This window comes from Hoplias malabaricus, unplaced genomic scaffold (assembly GCF_029633855.1).
Source record: "Hoplias malabaricus isolate fHopMal1 unplaced genomic scaffold, fHopMal1.hap1 scaffold_376, whole genome shotgun sequence".
Taxonomy (NCBI): Eukaryota; Metazoa; Chordata; class Actinopteri; order Characiformes; family Erythrinidae; genus Hoplias; species Hoplias malabaricus.
This window is the reverse complement of record NW_027101239.1, coordinates 20,001-26,613: the sequence shown is the minus strand read 5'-3', so window position 1 is coordinate 26,613 and position 6,613 is coordinate 20,001. Positions and strand designations below refer to the sequence as shown.

Sequence of the window (6,613 nt, the reverse complement as noted above, 5' to 3'; positions counted from 1 at the left end):
AGACCTCCAGAGAGTGGGGCCGGTCTTACCACCACCCTTAAGCCCAGAGGGCGTCACTCCTCGGGCATGGAATTCGCATCAACGGGGTCTACGGATGTCTCGACTTAGGTTTTGAACACATCCAGGGAAGCAGAGCGGACATTCCCATTATTTCAAGCCCATCGGGAAGCCACTCCTTTGGGCATAGCGTTTCGCATCGCTGTTACCCAAACTTACGTCTGATTTAATGCCTCCCTAATATCCCGACGGCACCAGGCTGAGAAACCATATGCCCACAGGATTAGAGGCGTCTGAACCCCTTTCGCATAGCCGACAACGATGAACCTCCCTCGGACTCGCTACGAGGCTTGAGGAGGGTCCTGATTCTCTTAAAATCTCAGGTGAGGGACTTAGAAAATATTCACTTTAAAACCACAGACCTCCAGAGGAGAGACCGGGCTTATCACAACCTTAGCCCAGAAGGCACCACTCTTCGGGCATGTCACTTCGCATCACCGGGGTCCATGGAAGTCTCGACTTAGGTTTTGAACGCATCCAGAGGGTGGGAGCCGGACTTACCACCACCCTTAGCCCAGAGGGCGTCACTCCTCGGGCATAAAATTCGGATAACCGGGGTCCATGGAAGTCAATTTTGACCTCCAGAGAGGGGGGGGGGCCTGGCTTACCACCACCCTAAGCCCAGAGGGCGTCACTCCTCGGGCATGAAATACGCTACACCGGGGTCCATGGAAGTCAGTTTAGACCTCCAGAGAGGGGGGGCCGGGCTTACCACCACCCTTAGCCCAGAGGGCACCACTCCTCGGGCTTGAAATTCGCATCACCGGGGTCCATGGAAGTCTCGACTTAGGTTTTGGAAACCTCCAGAGGGGGGGCTGCACTTACCACCACCCTAAGCCCAGAGGGCGTCACTCCTCGGGCATGAAATACGCTATACCGGGGTCCATGGAAGTCCTTTTAGACCTCCAGAGAGGGGGGGGCCGGGCTTACCACCACCCTTAGCCCAGAGGGCACCACTCCTCGGGCTTGAAATTCGCATCACCGGGGTCCATGGAAGTCTCGACTTAGGTTTTGGAAACCTCCAGAGGGGGGGCTGCACTTACCACCACCCTTAGCCCAGAGGTTCATCACTCCTCGGGCATGAAATTCGGATAACCGGGGTCCATGGAAGTCAGTTTAGACCTCCAGAGAGTGGGGCCGGGCTTACCACCACCCTAAGCCCAGAGGGCGTCACTCCTCGGGCATGAAATTCAGATAACCGGGGTCCATGGAAGTCAGTTTAGACCTCCAGAGAGTGGGGCCGGGCTTACCACCACCCTAAGCCCAGAGGGCGTCACTCCTCGGGCATGAAATTCGGATAACCGGGGTCCATGGAAGTCTCGACTTAGGTTTTGGAGACCTCCAGAGGGGGGGCCGGGCATACCACCACCCTTAGCCCAGAGGGCGTCACTCCTCGGGCATGAAATACGCTATACCGGGGTCCATGGAAGTCAGTTTTGACCTCCAGAGAGGGGGGGCCTGGCTTACCACCACCCTAGCCGAGAGGGCGTCACTCCTCGGGCATGAAATTCGCTTCACCGGGGTCCATGGAAGTCATTTTAGACCTCCAGAGAGGGGGGGCTGCACTTACCACCACCCTAGCCGAGAGGGCGTCACTCCTCGGGCATGAAATTCGGATCACCGGGGTCCATGGAAGTCAGTTTAGACCTCCAGAGAGTGGGGCCGGGCTTACCACCACCCTAAGCCCAGAGGGCGTCACTCCTCGGGCATGAAATTCGGATAACCGGGGTCCATGGAAGTCTCGACTTAGGTTTTGGAGACCTCCAGAGGGGGGGCCGGGCATACCACCACCCTTAGCCCAGAGGGCGTCACTCCTCGGGCATGAAATACGCTTAACCGGGGTCCATGGAAGTCAATCTAGACCTCCAGAGAGGGGGGGCCGGGCTTACCACCACCCTTAGCCCAGAGGTGTGCTCCTCATCGGGCATGAAATACGCTTCACCGGGGTCCATGGAAGTCATTCGAGACCTCCAGAGGGGGGGCTGGGCATACCACCACCCTTAGCCCAGAGGTGAGTCACTCCTCGGGCATCAAATTCGCATCACCGGGGTCCATGGAAGTCAGTTTAGACTTCCAGAGGGGGGGCCGAGCATACCACCACCCTTAGCCCAGAGGTGTGCTCCTCATCGGGCATCAAATTCGCATCACCGGGGTCCATGGAAGTCATTCGAGACCTCCAGAGGGGGGGGCCGAGCATACCACCACCCTTAGCCCAGAGGTGAGTCACTCCTCGGGCATCAAATTCGCATCACCGGGGTCCATGGAAGTCAGTTTAGACTTCCAGAGGGGGGGCCGAGCATACCACCACCCTTAGCCCAGAGGTGTGCTCCTCATCGGGCATCAAATTCGCATCACCGGGGTCCATGGAAGTCATTCGAGACCTCCAGAGGGGGGGCCGAGCATACCACCACCCTTAGCCCAGAGGTGAGTCACTCCTCGGGCATCAAATTCGCATCACCGGGGTCCATGGAAGTCAGTTTAGACTTCCAGAGGGGGGGCCGAGCATACCACCACCCTTAGCCCAGAGGTGTGCTCCTCATCGGGCATCAAATTCGCATCACCGGGGTCCATGGAAGTCATTCGAGACCTCCAGAGGGGGGGCCGAGTATACCACCACCCTTAGCCCAGAGGTGAGTCACTCCTCGGGCATCAAATTCGCATCACCGGGGTCCATGGAAGTCAGTTTAGACCTCCAGAGGGGGGGCCGAGCATACCACCACCCTTAGCCCAGAGGTGAGTCACTCCTCGGGCATCAAATTCGCATCACCGGGGTCCATGGAAGTCAGTTTAAACATCCAGAGGGGGGGGCCGAGCATACCACCACCCTTAGCCCAGAGGTGTGCTCCTCATCGGGCATCAAATTCGCATCACCGGGGTCCATGGAAGTCATTCGAGACCTCCAGAGGGGGGGCCGAGTATACCACCACCCTTAGCCCAGAGGTGAGTCACTCCTCGGGCATCAAATTCGCATCACCGGGGTCCATGGAAGTCAGTTTAGACCTCCAGAGGGGGGGCCGAGCATACCACCACCCTTAGCCCAGAGGTGAGTCACTCCTCGGGCATCAAATTCGCATCACCGGGGTCCATGGAAGTCAGTTTAAACATCCAGAGGGGGGGGGCCGAGCATACCACCACCCTTAGCCCAGAGGTGTGCTCCTCATCGGGCATCAAATTCGCATCACCGGGGTCCATGGAAGTCAGTTTAGACCTCCAGAAAGGGGGGCCGAACCTACCACCAACCTTAGCCCAGAGGGCGTCACTCCTCGGGCTTCAAACTCCCATCGCCGGGGTCCCATGGAAGTCTCGACTTAGGTTTTGAACCGTTCCGGGGTCACCTCCAGTGAGATAACGCGGAAATCTCACTATATTCATGCCCACAGGCGAACCAGAGCCTTGGGCTTGTCATAGTTACATACGGTGTACCCAAACTTTCGTCTTTTCTAAAGGAACCCTAATGTCCTGACGGCACCGCACTGGAAACCCCCATGCCCTCTGAATTTTTACCTCTCCGAGGTGCTCCGTTTTGGGCTTGCTACCTAGGGCGAAGAGGGTCAGAAATTTTTCTAAGTCCTACTTTAAAACGTCCCACTGGGAGAACACTAGGGTTAGCACTTTGCCAAAAAATCACGGCTGAATGCAATTTTCACGCCTCGCACCCTTTGTTCGTTTAGATTTAACAAAAAAATCAACCGACCCCCCTTTTTAACAACGCTTTGCCGAATTTAGCTCACTTTTCCCGGCCTGGAATATCTCACGCTTGCCCCCCACGGTACTTACCTCCGGGGAAGACACCCCCGTCGCTGCCAACGCCCATGCCCGGCCCAGGCTCACCCGACTCGGCCTCGCTCGCTCCATCGCCCGCTCCAAACCTCCGGGGAGAAGACCCCCATCGCCGCCAACGCCCATGCCCGGCCCAGGCTCACCCGACTCGGCCTCGCTCGCTACATCGCCCCGCTCCAAACCTCCGGGGCTGGACCTCCACCAACCCAGCGCACCTCTCGAACCTATCCGGCCCACACTTAAGCACTCCTCCTCGGACTAAACCATCCAGCCCGCGCCGCTGGAACGAGCGCCCACTGGAAGACCTGAGCCTCAAACCCGCGCGCTTTACGGTTCTCTATCTCCCCGGGCTCGGAGCACTTTTCTCGGCCATGGGACCTCCAGGGGGGGCCCTTCATGGCTCCGTCAATATTCCTTTAAGTCTCACTCCGCCCACTGGAAGACCCGAGCCCCAAACCCGCGCGCTTTACGGTTCTCTATCTCCCCGGGCTCGGGGCACTTTTCTCGGCCATGGGACCTCCAGGGGAGGCCCTTCCTGGCTCCGTCATCATTCCTCTAAGTCTCATTCCGCCCACTGCGATACCCGAGGTCTTTAACCGCGGCGTTCACGGTTCTCTATCACCCCGGGCTCGGAGCACTTTTCTCGGCCATGGGACCTCCAGGGGAGGCCCCTCATGGCTCCGTCATCATTCCTCTAAGTCTCATTCCGCCCACTGCGATACCCGAGGTCTTTAACCGCGGCGTTCACGGTTCTCTATCACCCCGGGCTCGGAGCACTTTTCTCGGCCATGGGACCTCCAGGGGAGGCCCCTCATGGCTCCGTCATCATTCCTCTAAGTCTCATTCCGCCCACTGCGATACCCGAGGTCTTTAACCGCGGCGTTCACGGTTCTCTATCACCCCGGGCTCGGAGCACTTTTCTCGGCCATGGGACCTCCAGGGGAGGCCCCTCATGGCTCCGTCATCATTCCTCTAAGTCTCATTCCGCCCACTGCGATACCCGAGGTCTTAGACCGCGGCGTTCACGGTTCTCTATCACCCCGGGCTCGGAGCACTTTTCTCGGCCATGGGACCTCCAGGGGAGGCCCCTCATGGCTCCGTCAATATTCCTCTAAGTCTCATTCCGCCCACTGCGATACCCGGGCTCAGAGCATGTACTTCGGCCATGGGACCACAAGAGGGCGCCCTTCTTCAGAAACTGCTGACATCCAGGACCATTCAAGGGAGCGACCTGCCTCCCTATGCCCGCCACCGGCTCCCTCTAACCGGTGTACTGGCTCTCGGGGCCCGCGCCCCAGAGAACCAGAGTTTCGGAAATTGCACTAAGTCCAGACATCCAGGACCATTCAAGGGAGCGACCTGCCTCCCTATGCCCGCCACCGGCTCCCTCTAACCGGTGTACTGGCTCTCGGGGCCCGCGCCCCAGAGAACCAGAGTTTCGGAAATTGCACTAAGTCCAGACATCCAGGACCATTCAAGGGAGCGACCTGCCTCCCTATGCCCGCCACCGGCTCCTTCTAACCGGTGTACTGGCTCTCGGGGCCCGCGCCCCAGAGAACCAGAGTTTCGGAAATTGCACTAAGTCCAGACATCCAGGACCATTCAAGGGAGCGACCTGCCTCCCTATGCCCGCCACCGGCTCCCTCTAACCGGTGTACTGGCTCTCGGGGCCCGCGCCCCAGAGAACCAGAGTTTCGGAAATTGCACTAAGTCCAGACATCCAGGACCATTCAAGGGAGCGACCTGCCTCCCTATGCCCGCCACCGGCTCCTTCTAACCGGTGTACTGGCTCTCGGGGCCCGCGCCCCAGAGAACCAGAGTTTCGGAAATTGCACTAAGTCCAGACATCCAGGACCATTCAAGGGAGCGACCTGCCTCCCTATGCCCGCCACCGGCTCCCTCTAACCGGTGTACTGGCTCTCGGGGCCCGCGCCCCAGAGAACCAGAGTTTCGGAAATTGCACTAAGTCCAGACATCCAGGACCATTCAAGGGAGCGACCTGCCTCCCTATGCCCGCCACCGGCTCCTTCTAACCGGTGTACGGACTCTCGGGGCCCGCGCCCCAGAGAACCAGAGTTTCGGAAATTGCACTAAGTCCGATTTTCGCCCACTACGAGACCTAAAACCGTCATCCAGGATTTCACAGGGGAGTACCCACCTCCCCTATGCCCGCCACCGGCTCCCTCTAACCGGTGTACGGAGTCTCCGGGGCCCGCGCCCCAGAGAACCAGACCTGGACCGGGGGTTTGCTTTCGCCTTCCCCCCCCGACAAATGTTTGAGTGGACGGGATGACTTTCAATGGATCGCGGTATATGCACCCGCTCTGCCACTTATGACACCCGCACTCAGAATCAGGTCGTTTACGAGTCATTTCGCACCCCGGATCAAGGAACATGCGCTTAGGGACGGAAGGGCGGACCGAGGCGTTCGTTAGCCCCGGCCCTGGTTCCAGTCTCGTGCGGCTCTGGTCACCGGCGGCGGAGCGGAGTTTCCCCCGCCGCGCGCCGCGGCTATCCCGGACCAACCGTATCGAACCTCGGGCACGGACGTATCGCTCCTTCTAGGCGGGATTCCGACTTAGAGGCGTTCAGTCGTAAGCCCTCGGATGGTAGCCTTGCACCATTGGCTCCACAGCCAAGCGCGAATACCAAGTATCCGAACCCGCGGTTCCTCTCGTACTGAGCGGGGTTTCTATCGGAGCAACGCCACATCAGTAGGGTAAAACTAACCTGTCTCACGACGGTCTAAACCCAGCTCACGTTCCCTGTTAGTGGG

The 6,613-nt window shown here is 59.0% G+C and overlaps 1 pseudogene; it reads right to left on the bottom strand.

The window, feature by feature from the left end:
* Positions 1 to 6,105: 6,105 nt before the first annotated feature.
* The window catches only part of LOC136685445 (28S ribosomal RNA), a 4,635-nt pseudogene continuing 4,127 nt past the window's right edge, over positions 6,106 to 6,613 (bottom strand).